The sequence below is a fragment of the Eptatretus burgeri genome, chromosome 10 (genome assembly GCF_056783735.1).
Source record: "Eptatretus burgeri isolate ZD-2024b chromosome 10, Ebu_testis_v1, whole genome shotgun sequence".
NCBI lineage: Eukaryota > Metazoa > Chordata > Myxini > Myxiniformes > Myxinidae > Eptatretus > Eptatretus burgeri.
This window is the reverse complement of record NC_140970.1, coordinates 73,587,672-73,602,671: the sequence shown is the minus strand read 5'-3', so window position 1 is coordinate 73,602,671 and position 15,000 is coordinate 73,587,672. Positions and strand designations below refer to the sequence as shown.

Below are 15,000 nucleotides of genomic sequence, written 5' to 3'. Positions count from 1 at the left end.
ACCCATAAACCCATTAGACAAAAGTGAAGGGAAACTTGGAATGAATACTAATGAAATGTCTATCTCGGGAACTGCAAGATGTTGTGTGCCATTGCCTTGGGGAGTGACAGTGTCACAGAACCGTCACAATATATTTACATACATACATACATACATACATTCATGAGTTCTGTTTGTTTGTGGCCCAACCTACTTGTAGACAAAGTAGGATGATGAAAGTGATAAGACTATAAAGATCTATCCTTGCTATTATGATATGCTGGGTAATTCCATATTTCTGCTTGCAGATTTTCCAGTGTTGGCTCAAGGTAGAGGACCCGATAAATTCAGTCAAAATGGAGAAATTGGAGCTCTGAGGTGTCATAAATTACCTGTACAAGGAAGATTTGCCTCCCAAGCAAATACATGGATATGGTAGTGACATTAGGGGATGATGATCCTTCATATTCAATGGTAAAGAACTGGGTAGCTGAGTTCAAGCATGGCAGAACAAGCAATGAAGATGAATACAGATCAGGATGTCCAGTTGGGGTGGAAATGCCAGAAATGAAAGACAGACGAGCAACCATCAGGTACGTAGCTGAGAGATTTGGTGTCAGTTTTGGTTCAGTTCCATCATATCAATCCTAACAAACAAATTGGGCACTGCAAAGGTGTCAGCACAATGGGTTCCCCAAATTTGATAGTGGACCAGAAAATAGCTCGTATGGACATTTCCCTTTAACTGTTGGACCGTTTTCATGCTGATCCAGATAACTCCAGTGGATCATCACACAGGACAAGACATGGGTTCACCACTTTGATCCTGAGACCAAGCAACAGAGCATACAGTGGAAACACATGGGGTTCCTACCCCTTCGAAAGTTACGGAGGACATCATCAGTTGGAAAGGTCATGGCCACTGTGTTTTGGGATTGTGATCCTATGATAATGGTCGACCTATTAGCAAAGAGAAACACTGTGAATAAAGAGTATTATTCTGATTAACTGCACCAGTTGTGTGATGCAATTGAGCAAATGAAGTAAAGGAAACTGACCCGAGGTGTGCTTCTTCTCCAGGACAATGCCTCTCCACACACACAGTCCAACTTCCGGTGGCTACTGCTGCTAACGCTGGGTATGAATTTCTGCCATACCCACCATACTCACCAGATCTAGCCGCATTTGACTTTCACCTGAAAGAAACTTTGCATGGAAACAAATATGAGAATGACAATGGTGTGACGGAAGCTGAAGAGGACTTCCTAGGGGGCACGACAAGGTGTTCAACAGAATGAGTATAACCAAGCTGGAGGACTGATGGATGATTTGCATTACCAGGAAAGGGGAATACATTGAGAAATAAAGTGTCATAAAAGTGATTCTATAGCATTTTCCTTGTTGGGCTACAAGCAAACTGATCACCCCTCGTACATGTATATTCAAGCTCTTTTCTGAATCTCAAATTGATGTAAATAAAAGTATCTACAACTACCACTTATTTAATGCTGCCAGGTATTCCCACCGTCTTGTGGGGTCAGTCAGGAAAAGGTTTTCGCCGAAGTCTTTCATGAACCAGCTGGCCAAGCCTGTTGTTCAACTAAAAGTGGCAGGAATTCGGAATTTGGTCAGGGTGCCATGCTGCCAGCAAGAACTTTCCTCCTCTTTTCAAATGACACTGTGGGGTATTTAACACCTAGCACCAACCAGTGCAAACACCAAGGTGAAAATTTGTAGCTGGGTTTATATTCGAACCCAGGTGAGACAGCTCAAAGATGAGTATGCATATCTCCAAGCTATCCTTCATGCCCACGAGTGAAACTTTTGTGCATTAAATCGTTTTCTTTTCCAGCTATGGAGCCTTATAAGCGTTACTTGGTACCCCTCACGCTGTTGATTGCATGGGTTGCTGGCTGTGCTGTTCTTACGTACTACACATTCAACTGAAACCACATGTTGCGGTGAGTATCTAGCTGTTGAATGATCGATTGGAGAGTATCAAATGTAGCCACAACTTAAGACAAGTTCCAGAGAAGAATTGTGAACCTATAGGCCTGTTAGCTTCACTTCAGTTGACAGGAAGGTGTTGGAGACATGATTAAAGAATGGATAGTGAACCATTTGAATAAACACAAACTAATTAAAAGTAGTTAGCACAGTCAATTTACTCTCGGGAGATCTTGTTTAACATTTTTTTTGGAGTTTTATGATGCAGTTTCTGATTGGGTGGATGAGAGAAGTACAATGGATGTCTTGTATCTCGACTTTCAGAAGATATTTGATAAGGTACCATATAGGAGGTTGTTAGCAAAGCTGAGGGATTGTGGAGTGGCTGGTCAGGTAAATAACTGAATCGGAAACTTGCTTCGTGATAGGAAGCAAAGAGTGGCTATGGGTGGAAAGATATCTTGCTGGGAGGATGCAAGTAGTGGGGTACCTCAAGGATCAGTACTAGCTCCATCCTTATTCATAATTTACATCAACAATTTGGATTGTGGGGTCAAGAGTCTGCTTTCTAAATTTGTACATGACACAAAGCTTGGAAGTAGGTAGATAGCAGAGAAAGGGTTGATCAGATTCAGGATACTTTCATAGATTGAGCAAAAGATTTGCAGATGTATATAAAGTGAAGTGCACGTGTACACCATCATGTGCAATGGTCATGCTAAGTTTGAACAAAATCGGACCATGCATGTACAATAAATGGTGGGGGACACATTTTAGTAATAAAATGGCCACCAGTCGGCCATCTTGGATCTGATCAAGGGGCAAAAAATGACGTGCATATGTAAACCATCATTCGTTATCTGCTTGCTAAAGGCCCGGTCACACCTTGACGTTTTAGCCAGCGATGGCAACGTATTAAAATGTATCTAAAACGCTGGCTTATGTTGAACTTTTGATGTTTTTTTTAAAGATTCGGACGTATTCATAGTGACTTGGTCTTATGTAGAACGCATTGGTAACAGACACAGAACGTTTCGTTGTGTTATAGATAACTTATACCAACGAATGCTGAACCTGTTGTCGGCCTACACAACCGATGCTCAACGATAGTCTAACTTAGGCATAGCGCGTTGCACGCATCGCCGACGATGTCGTGACGTAGCCTATTAAAAGGCTGACGCACAACGATTCGAATCATAACTGCCGTAGAAATGGAAGTGTCAACATCGCGGTCACACCTTGGCGATCTTGCCAGCGTATGCCGACCTAAGAAAAATGTGTCTAAAACGTTGGGGCACGTCAAATACGGTATGAGTAAGTTTGGTATACGTGAGTACAACGCTAAATATGCTATCATATGTCGTAGTAAGTAGAGTACGTCAAGAAATTTTAAACATGTTCAAAATTTTACGACGTACTCGGCGTATGACACACGTTCCGCATGCGATGGGGATAAGTTTTACACACGATATGTGGACGCTTACACACGTCCACAAAGGCTACTTATAAGCTACTCATAAGTCGAAACACGTCGCGGTAATGTCTTTTTTACGCGAAACTTATTTCTAACTTATGTTTGACGTGCTTTGAACCAATTCTTTACGTAGTCCCAACACACGTCGACGTATGTAGACGTATTCCAATGACGTCTTCCGGTCGACAAAAAAAATAAATTAACGTGTTTCTAGCTTACAACTGCCATATAAAGACGTGTTCCCAGCGGTTTTGGGAATTGGTATATAAAAATGCTGCTCATAAAAGGGGAACCCAACAGTGTTTTCGAGTCCTTTTTGAGTCGCTGTCCATGTCAGCAGTAACAGTATGAGTATCAGTATCAGTATCAGTATTAGTATTAGTATTAGTATTAGTATTAGTAGTAGTTTGTTCATGTTGGCAGTAGTAGGTGAGTGTGAGGAGGAGGGTGTGGGTTATGATGGATCGTCCTTGCGTTTAACGATTTAACGATTTAAATGATAAACTCAACGATTTAAATGGCTGCATCTCCACTATTGAAAGTAGACGCTTGCACTCAACAATTGGATTTTTTTTTACACTCAACGACTTTTAAACGGTACCACTCAGCTATTTTCATTGTTTACAATGAACGATTTAAATTGCTGTCACTCGCCTTTGTTTTTTGACGCTGAGGTTTGGAAATTTGAAGCGTTTCTTCTGAACGTGTTAAAACGCTCAAACTCGACTATTTTAAATAGACGCTGCCGATGGACAATTGGAATCATAGCCAAGCTAGACATCGAAGTGTGAACATCCTCGTCATGCCAAAGAAAAGTTTGAAGAATGCTGCAAATAAGTGTCTTGGCCGTGGCCGTGGACGTTGACGCAAGGACGATCCATTATACCGACGTCTTTCAGCCTATGAGTAACTTAAAAGTAACGTCTGTCGATGTGTGGCAACGATCGCGTAACGTGCCAACAACACGTTAATCATAGGTTAGAAATAAGTTTCGGGTACGCTAAACATTACCTCGGCGTGTCTCAACTTATGATTAACTTACAAGTAGCATGTGTTGACGTCTGTCAACGATCGCAGACCGTGCATACAACTTGTGGCCAGCGTACCGGAACGTGTGAGTCATACGATGGCATACGTCGTGAAATTTCAAGCATGAAAAAATTTGAGGACAACCAAAAAGTACAACGTTTAAAGCCAACGTACAACGATGTATGGCAGTGTTTTTCAGCGTGCTCTCAATGTTATCAAAACTTACCCATAACGTATTCAACGTGTGCCAGCGTTTTAGAAAAAAAATTCAAAAATCAGCATACGTTGGCTAAAACGTCAAGGTGTGACCGGGCCTTAAGTTTGAACAAGATCGGTAAATGCATGTCCGAGAAATGGTTGAGGACGTGTTCAACATCGGGTTTTTTACAACTCAAATGGCCGCCAGTCAGCCATCTTTTATCGCATTGTGAAACAAAATTATGTGCATATGTACACATTCATGTGTTTTCTTTGTGCCAAGTACAAGTAAAATCGGTCCATATATGTTCGAGATATGGTTGTGGACGGACACGCATGCACGCACATGAAAATCGAGACCAAATCCATTAGCCCCAATTTCGGACGAAGTCGAACGGGAGCGAATAATACCAAAAGACAACTACAAACATAGCAAAACATTGTCAGTGGGGGATGGAGGGTCATGTAGGTTGTACAGTAAATTCACAAAGTGGGGAAGAATCATTTTTTTCTGTTTTTACATCATCAGGCATTCCAGTTCCTTTGTCCGTTGCTATAACAGATGTGTTTTCCTTTCTCTAGGCTCTGCTTTGAAAACTGGAAGATTGTCATGTGAACATCAACAAACACTTGCTGCTTGAACCAAATCTTTGTTTCAAAGAATACATAAAGACAATGAAACTGATACTGCACCTGAAACAGTCAGAAATGGGAATAAAAACCCTTCCAAAGTACAATCTCTGTTTTGCGATTTGATGAATCATCACTTTTACAGTGAGTATTATGTTGTCGTGCCTGGTGTTAGCTTAATGGTTCGGGTGGTGAGTTTGGGATACTAGGATCCTGAGTTCAAATCCCCTTGGCTGTTGAATTAATACCAGGTGGGGTTGACTCTGCCTGTCATCCTTCTGACGTTGGCAAAAATGAGTGCCAGCTTGCTCGTATCCGCTGTCGGACTGGCGACCCGTCCAGGATTGTGTTCAATAGCCAAGGAGACTGCTTAGACAGCACCAACGTTCTGCACAGAGTATAGTCCCCATGGATGGATGGATGGAATTCCAGTTTAACGACCATCCGAGGAACGGTACACACCGTGCCAGATTTATGGTCAGGCAAATTAAATAGGCAACCTGGGGGACAGGCTTGCGGTGCTTCTGTTCTGAAGCCATCACAAGGAAATTTGATGCAGGAGGAGGCCACTGAGCCCATCATACCTCCACTACACCAACACCAGATGAAAAAATTAATTTGTCAAACAAACGACTAGAATTCATTGGGGGGGATGGGGAGAGAAGTGTCGATGAGAAAAGTGTGGCAGGCTCAGGGATATCACCAGAGTGCAAAAAAAACAAAATAAACTTTAAAAAAAATGGGGGGAGTAGGTAGTTTTTGGGTAAAGAATGCACAACACCGACCACACACTCGCTTTACGAGATCTTCTCACTTCTCACAGACATCAGTACAGATGTGTACAATCACCCATCCATACTCAACTTCCTTCCAGTCCTGCCAATATCCCTGTACTCCTCTGGCTCCAATACTTCGAGGTACCTATCAATTTTAAATATAAATGTATCTACTGTTTCTTCTGCCACTACCTTTCCAGACAGATAATTTGATGCATTAACTACTGTCTGAGTGACCCTCATCTTACTCCTGTCTCAACTCTCATCGTCTTTACTCTCAGGTTATGACCCCTGTTCCTACAAGTACCTTTTCAGCTGAAGAATTATTCTGCACTTATTTTGTCTCTAAAAATCCTTCATTATCTTAAACATCTCTATCATATCCCTTCTAATTGTCTCCTTTCTAATGTATAAAGTCCGATCTCCTTCAGCCTGGAAGCCCCTGAAATGATTCCCACTGCTTCCTAAATGTAAAACCTTCCTCCCTCCACCATTCTTCCAGCCATGGGTTAACATCTGTTGCTTTGCTCATAAATTATATTCCATTTCCTTTTCTTGGGAGAGTAAAATGATGAAGAATCTACATATTAACAGTTTTATTGCCAACAACTGTCTCCCTGGTCTCATTCTTATCCATCTCTATTTCTGCCCCCTCATTATCCATAAATCATTAATCATGGTTTAATTTGAAGTGAAAAAATGTTTGATTTTTGTGCCAATCACAAAGTGATTGTGAAAATCCATTATCCCCATAATTATGGAAAAAATCCATCATTTTCACAAAGTGAAAATCACAAATTTTCACCAGTGACGTCACACCTTGAACCCACCTTGATCCAAATGGTGGTTTAAATGAAGAAACAGTGTATGGCGAGCTCGGATTCTGATATTGGTTCCACCATCAGAAGCAACTCTGAAGGTTCTCAGTCTGTTGAAAATGATCAGTGGGATTTTGAGGAAACTATTGGAGACAAAATTAGTGATGGAAACACTTTCAGGGGGATTATGGAGCCGTATCATTTTGAGCCTTATGCGAGCGATTCAGATGAGATGGTGACATGGAGGTGTTAGTGAAGATGAAAACGCTGGTCACATGTTCAATACAGATTGTTAGGCTTTGTTTTTCCATTCAATTGACGGTTTATAAAAGAAACGGCATGACACGTATAATGTTTCTATATGTATATAATATACTAGCGGGGTATGCTTACACATTGTAAGCAATAATGAACCATGCTTCCCTATTGTCTCAGGTCGTTCACCTGCATTTGATTTTTCATTTATTTATTTTCATTTATTTATATTTTCATTTATGGATGCTTTCCAATGGTTGTGCTATTTTCCCCAGTGTTTCAGCTTCGATTTCCATCTGTACACAAAATTTCATCTTTCTATGTCACCCGGGAGGTACCGGTCAGTAAGCTAACAGCCCGATCTTTAATATCAGTCAGTAAGTCAGTGATTAGAATTAGCTTTGTATATTAGATATGAGGTTAGTATTGGTGTCTGAAAATTTCATATGAAAACAGTGCCTTCAGAAAGTATTCATAGCCCTTCACTTTTTCACATTTTGTTGTGTTACAGCCTTAATTTAAAATGGATTAAATTGAAATTTTTGGGCACCGATCTACATGAAATACTCTATAATGAAAAAGTGAAAACATGTTTTGAGAATGTTTTATACATTTATTAAAGATTAAATGCAGAAATATCGAATTTACATGTTTTCAATCCCATGAGTCAACACTTCGTTGAAGTGCCTTTGGCAGTGATTACAGCTTTGAGTCTTCCTGGGTATGTCTGTATCAGCTTTGCACATCTGGATTTGAGGAGTTTCTCCCATTCTTTATTGCAGATTTGCTCAAGCGCTGTCAAGTTGGATGGGGAGCATCAATGAACAGCAATCTTCAAGTCTTTCCACAGATTCTAAATGGTATTCTAGTCTGGGCTTTGACTGGGCTACTCAAGGCATTTCATGGTCTTGTTCTGAAGCCATTCCAGTGTTGCTTTGACTGTATGCTTGGGGTCATTGTCCTATTGGAACATAAATCTTCACCACAGTCTAAAGTCTTTTGTACTCTGAAGCAGATTCTCCTCAAGAATTTGCCTATATGCATCGCTTCCCCCATCCTTGCAAGTCTCCCAGTTTTTACCGCTGAAAGCATCCCCATAGCATGATGCTGCTACCACCATGCTTCACAGTAGGGATGGTGTTAGATGGGTGATGAGCTGTGCTTGGTTTCTGTCAGACGTAACACTTTGCATTCAGGCCAAATAGTTCAATTTTCATCTCATCAGACCACAGAATCTTTTGCCTCATGCTCTCAGTCTTTCACATGCCTTTTTGCAAACTTCAGGCGTGCTGTCATGTGCCTTTTTCTCAGGAGCAGCTTCCTTCTCGTCATTCTCCCATAAAGCCCAGATTTATGAAGTGCTGCAGAGATTGCTGTCCTTCCAGCAAGTTCTCCCATCTCAGCCAAGGAACTCTGTAGTTCCGTCAGAGTGGTCATTGGGTTCTTGGTTATCTCCCTGACCAAAGCCCTTCTTGCCTGTTGCTCAGTTTGGTCAGACAGCAAGCTCGAGGAAGAGACTGGGTAGTTCCATATTCTTTCCATTTCCAAATGATGGAGCTCACTATGCTCTTGGGAACTTTCAACACTCAAGAAATTGTTTTATACCCTTCCTCAGATGTATGCCTCCTCAAAATTAAGTGTTCTTCGGACAGTTCCTTGCACTTCATGGTGGAGTTTCTGCTCTGACATGCGCTGTCAACTGTGGGACCTTATTTAGAAAGGTGTGCTTCTTCCTAGATCATGACCAATCAAATGAATTGGCCACAGGTGGACTCCAATCAAGTTATGGAGACATCTCAAGGATGACCAAAGGAAATCTGATACACCTGAGCTCAATTTGGAGTCATCACAAAGGGATTGACTACTTATAGACAAGTGGCCAAATGAGGTTTTGGGTGGCATACCCCTACCCAAGGTAGAACAAGTCACAACCTATTTTTTCTTGAAGAGGGATGTTTGGGGAGTTAGAAAATCATGGTTGTGAACCTGAGATCATTGCACAACATTTTGAAAATCACGTTTACATCTGTACCACTGCAGACTGCAAAAATGGATTTAATCACCACAGATTTTGGCTCATATTGGCTCATATATTTGTTAATACTGGTGCTACAAACACAAATTTGGTACCAAAATGTGAGGAATGATGATACATATATATATATACATATATATATATACATATATATATATATATACATATATATATATATACACCTATATATACACATATATATATATATATATACATATATATATATATATACACATATATATATACACATATATATACACATATATATATATATATATATATACATATATATATATACACATATATATATATATGTATATATATGTGTATATATATATATATATATGTATATACATACACATATATATACATATATACATATATATATATACACATATATATACATATATACATACACATATATATATACACATATATATACATATATACATACATATATATATATACATATATATATATATATATATATATATATATATATATATATATATATATATATATATATATATATATATATATATACATATACATATATAAGCCTGGTGTGTTGGCGCAGTGGTTAGGGCAGCGGCTTGGGATCCAAAAGGTCCTCAGTTCAAGCCCCGTTGGGCCACTGAATTAATACACCAGGGGGTTGGCTCAGCCTGTCATCCTTCCGAGGTCGGCGAAATGAGTACCAGTGTACTGGGCCGGTGTATACCCTGGTTAAAATAGGTGTACCATATCCCTGTGTCGTAAGAGGCGACCAGGGTTGAGTCAGGAAGGGCATCCGGCGTAAAACATGTGCCAAATCACAATGCGGATCATACGGATGATCCGCTGTGGCGACCCCGAACGGGAGCAGCCGAAAGAAGAAGAAGAAGATATATATATATATATATATATATATATATATATATATATATATATATATATATATATATATATATATATATATATATATATATATACATATATAAAACCATTTGTGATGTAACAAAGGCTTTTGTGTGACCTACAGGCAAAATTAATGGAATTTTACTCAACAAATCAGCTTCGGGTTTACCAGTAAATATCAACTAAACAATTAATTTCTTCATAAGTATTTGAGTTGTATTACTACATATTACATCAAAATAACCCTCTATCATTCTCCTTTTTAGAAATATAACTCATAAAGATAAATCAGTTGAATTAATAGAGTTATTACCGAAACCATATGTCACCCCCCTAAAAGTTACCGACATTGATTAATTTATAATACATGTATATGCATTAACCAAACAAGAATGATTTTAAATCCAGTTGCAGAAAATAAATATTGAGCTCGATTGCCTTTTTCTGAAACAACTGATATACACTTATCTTTAATCATTTCATTTCAGATGCTTGTGCTGACAATTGATCTGCAATTATGAATCTGGAACCACCTGTTGTGAAGCGTCGTAAAATTGACACTGACCACTGCATCATATGCTTTAAACCCCTCAACCCTAAAAAGCAAGAAGTTGAAAAGAACCCAACATTTAATGGTTTGAGTGCAATCTTCAAAGCAAGTCAAATCAGAAAAGATGACGTTTACGAAAGTATCTGGCCTTTGCAACAAGACATATTGAGTCTTGATTTGAAAGCATCATTCCACAAATCGTGTCGGGCCAAGTATACCAGCAAGTCAAATATCTCCACATCCAACCCCAGTGAGAGTGACCAGCAACCATGCTCGTCTGCGGCGACAGAACACACAAGAATCAGCAGAAATGAAACAGGTGGGTTTGACATCAAGACTAACTGCTTCATTTGTGGAAAATCCAACACTTCCAGAAACAAGCTTACACCGGTATCTACAGGAACTGGACAGTCCACCAGGGAAAAAGTTCTGGCAGCAGCTGACAAAAGACAAGACAATAAAATACACATGCGCATACTTGCCTTTCCAGATTTGTTCGCCTATGATGCCAAGTACCACAGGTTATGCTATTCACACTATATTTCAGAAAGGAACATCACTGCTGCAATTCATAAATCAGGAGAGGAAACAATGGGCACATTACATGATGAAGCTTTTGATGAACTGAAATGTTATCTGGAACAAACTGTGTTCTCCAAAACTAAGACAGTGACAACCCTCGTTCATCTGAAAGATGAATACGTTGGATATTTGGTTTCACTGGGTACCACGAATGCAGAACAGTATAAAACTTGGAAGTTGAAGGAGCGATTAACTAAATATTATGGTGACCAAATAGTCTGTGTAACATTTGATGGCCACACTGACATCATATGCTCTTCTTCTGTGACCTTATGTGATGCCCTGAGAAGAGCCACGATTCTGCAGAGCATGACTGATGAACCAGAATATGAAGACATCCCGTCTGATGTACCATCAGCCACAGATAGTGAAATGCATACTTTGCATGCTGCAGCTGTTATCCTGAGGAAGCACATGGCTGATATCGAGCATGTTGGAAATATGGATGCACCTGTCGAGGAAACAGATATTCAGCACTGTGCAGAATTTGTTCCAAATACACTCTACGACTTTATTCAGTGGTGCACCAGTGAGAAATCACACACGAATGTAAAGGCCCGGTCACACCTTGACGTTTTAGCCAGCGATGGCAACGTATTAAAATGTATGTAAAACGCTGGCTTATGTTGAACTTTTGATGTTTTTTTTTAAAGATTCGGACGTATTCATAGCGACTTGGTCTTATGTATAACGCATTGGTAACGGACACAGAACGTTTCGTTGTGTTATAGATAACTTATACCAACGAATGCTGAACCTGTTGTCGGCCTACACAACCTATGCCCAACGATGGTCTAACTTAGGCATAGCGCGTTGCACGCATCGCCGACGATGTCGTGATGTAGCCTATTAAAAGGCTGACGCACAACGATTCGAATCATAACTGCCGTAGAAATGGAAGTGTCAACATCGCGGTCACACCTTGACGATCTTGCCAGCGTATGCCGACCGAAGAAAAATGTGTCTGAAACGTTGGGGCACGTCAAATACGGTATGAGTAAGTTTGGTATACGTGAGTACAACGCTAAAGTACGCTATCATACGTCGTAGTAAGTAGAGTACGTCAAGAAATTTTAAACATGTTCAAATTTTTTGGACGTACTCGGCGTATGACACACGTTCTGCATGCGATGGGGATAAGTTTTACACACAATATGTGGATGCTTACACACGTCCACAAACGCTACTTATAAGCTACTCATAAGTCGAAACACGTCGTGGTAATGTCTTTTTTACGCGAAACTTATTTCTAACTTATGTTTGACGTGCTTTGAACCAATTCTTTACGTAGTCCCAACACACATCGACGTATGTAGACGTATTCCAATGACGTCTTCCGGTCGACAAAAAAAATAAATTAACGTGTTTCTAGCTTACAACTGCCATATAAAGACGTGTTCCCAGCGGTTTTGGGAATTGGTATATAAAAATGCTGCTCATAAAAGGGGAACCCAACAGTGTTTTCGAGTCCTTTTTGAGTCGATGTCCATGTCAGCATTAACAGTATCAGTATCAGTATCAGTATTAGTATTAGTATTAGTAGTAGTTTGTTCATGTTGGCAGTAGTAGGTGAGTGTGAGGGAGAGGGTGTGGGTTATGATGGATCGTCCTTGCGTCCGCATGTCCACGGGTAGGAGACATCTTTTCACCATTGTTCGAAGTTCTTCGGGCCTAATTTTTTATGGGGCTTTTTCAACAATGAGCTATGGCTTGTTTTTACGATTTAGGTCTATTCATAACGGGTTGGACAAATGCACAATGAACTAATAATGTGCATAGAGCACTTTGATTACTTATAGATATGATATACCAACGAATAATTATCGTGAAGCTGGCATTCACAAACTATGCCCAACGATAGCCTAACTTATCCATATCGTGCGGCAGTTTATCTTTGCCGGTGACGTAGGGTTTGCTATTCATAGGCTGCCACTCAACGATTTAAATGGCTGCATCTCCACTATTGAAAGTAGACGCTTGCGCTCAACAATTTGATTTTTTTTACACTCAACGACTTTTAAACGGTACCACTCTGCTATTTTCATTGTTTACAATGAACGATTTAAATTGCTGTGACTCGCCTTTGTTTTTTGACGCTGGGGTTTTGAAATTTGAAGCGTTTCTTCTGAACGTGTTAAAACGCTCAAACTCGACTATTTTAAATAGACGCTGCCGATGGACAATTGGAATCATAGCCAAGCTAGACATCGAAGTGTGAACATCCTCGTCATGCCGAAGAAAAGTTTGAAGAATGCTGCAAATAAGTGTCCTGGCCATGGCCGTGGACGCTGACGCAAGGACGATCCATTATACCGACGTCTTTCAGCCTATGAGTAACTTAAAAGTAACGTCTGTCGATGTGTGCCAACGATCGCGTAACGTGCCAACAACACGTTAATCATAGGTTAGAAATAAGTTTCGAGTACGCTAAACATTACCTCGGCGTGTCCCAACTTATGATTAACTAACAAGTAGCATGTGTTGACGTCTGTCAACGATCGCAGACCGTGCATACAACTTGTGGCCAGCGTAGCGGAACGTGTGAGTCATACACCGGCATACGTCGTGAAATTTCAAGCATGAAAAAATTTGAGGACAACCAAAAATTACAACGTTTAAAGCCAGCGTACAACGACGTATGGCAGTGTTTTTCAGCGTGCTCTCAATGTTATCAAAACTTACCCATAACGTATTCAACGTGTGCCAGCCTTTTAGAAAAAAAATTCAAAAATCGGCATACGTTGGCGAAAACGTCAAGGTGTGACCGGGCCTTAACCAGCTGTAGTGATGAAGGTGTTATGAAGAACAACCTGAGGACGATCGCCATTTGTCACAATATAATATCACAGAGCCGTCGAGTGTACTCCACAATAATGCTTGGTTTGGCCTTGCAGGTGCATCATGAATTGGGAAGCAAGCATCTCATTGACATGCTTCATGAATTAGGACACTGTGTGTCCTATGATGAGGTGATACGTTTCCTCACGTCTGTGGCTGTTGATCAAACTGCCTCGGAGGATATTTACATCCCCAAAGCTCTTCAAAACCTACGCTGCACCAACGATGACTGTAGGCATAGCAGAACATGTCATTGTATCTCTGCAGGACTGACCTGCACTGAATTCTGCTTGTGTAGTGCAGACGATTGTCCAAATGTTGATGATTCTGTTGTCTTCGACGACAGCACTGATGAAGAGCGTGACTGAACTTTTAAATGTATTACATGTATTACTTCATGTAATAGATGTACATAAGTTACAGTGCATGTTATGAATTCATTATCGTCATATGTGAAATAGCTTATATCAACATGATGTCTATAAAAGTCACTTTCACAACTGTGTCAGAATCTTAAGTCAATTCTTCATATTGCACATCTGCTTCGGGATTTCTATCGGTCAGCATTAGTGGGGTGACATATGATTTCAGTTATAACTATATCATTTCAATGACAAATATATCATTAGATATATTTTTCAAAGGGTTAATAAACTTGGATGATGTTGATGTAACAAGTATGACTGCAAGTCCAATATTTTTGAAGTAATTAATGTTTTTGTTGATATTTATTGGTACACCCGAAGCTGATTTGTTGAGAAAAATTCCACTATTTTTGCCTGTAGGTCACACAAAAGCCTTTGTTACATTACAAATGGTTTTTACAGATAGATAGATAGATATATATATATATATATATATATATATATATATATATATATATATATATATATATATATATATATATATATATATATATATATATATATATATATATATATATATATATATATATATATATATATATATATATATATAAAAGCCTGGTGTTG

At 39.5% G+C, this 15,000-nt stretch overlaps 2 protein-coding genes across 3 annotated transcripts in view; one reads left to right on the top strand and one right to left on the bottom strand.

Annotated features, from left to right (window-relative positions):
- The window catches only part of LOC147018873 (uncharacterized), a 405,228-nt gene that overhangs the window by 280,157 nt on the left and 110,071 nt on the right, over nt 1-15,000 (bottom strand). The gene's annotated exons all lie outside the window — the stretch shown is intronic.
- LOC147018876 (uncharacterized) overlaps nt 1-15,000 on the top strand; it is a 65,379-nt gene that overhangs the window by 23,529 nt on the left and 26,850 nt on the right. Inside the window, exons 1-3 of one of the 2 annotated variants that reach the window (XM_085898984.1) lie at nt 1-1,117; nt 1,832-1,940; nt 5,210-5,401. The exon at nt 1-1,117 is cut by the window's left edge and continues 1,162 nt beyond it. The gene's annotated coding sequence lies outside the window, so the exon portion shown is untranslated. The remainder of the gene's footprint in view (nt 1,118-1,831; nt 1,941-5,209; nt 5,402-15,000) is intronic. The other variant, XM_085898983.1, reaches the window with a different exon arrangement.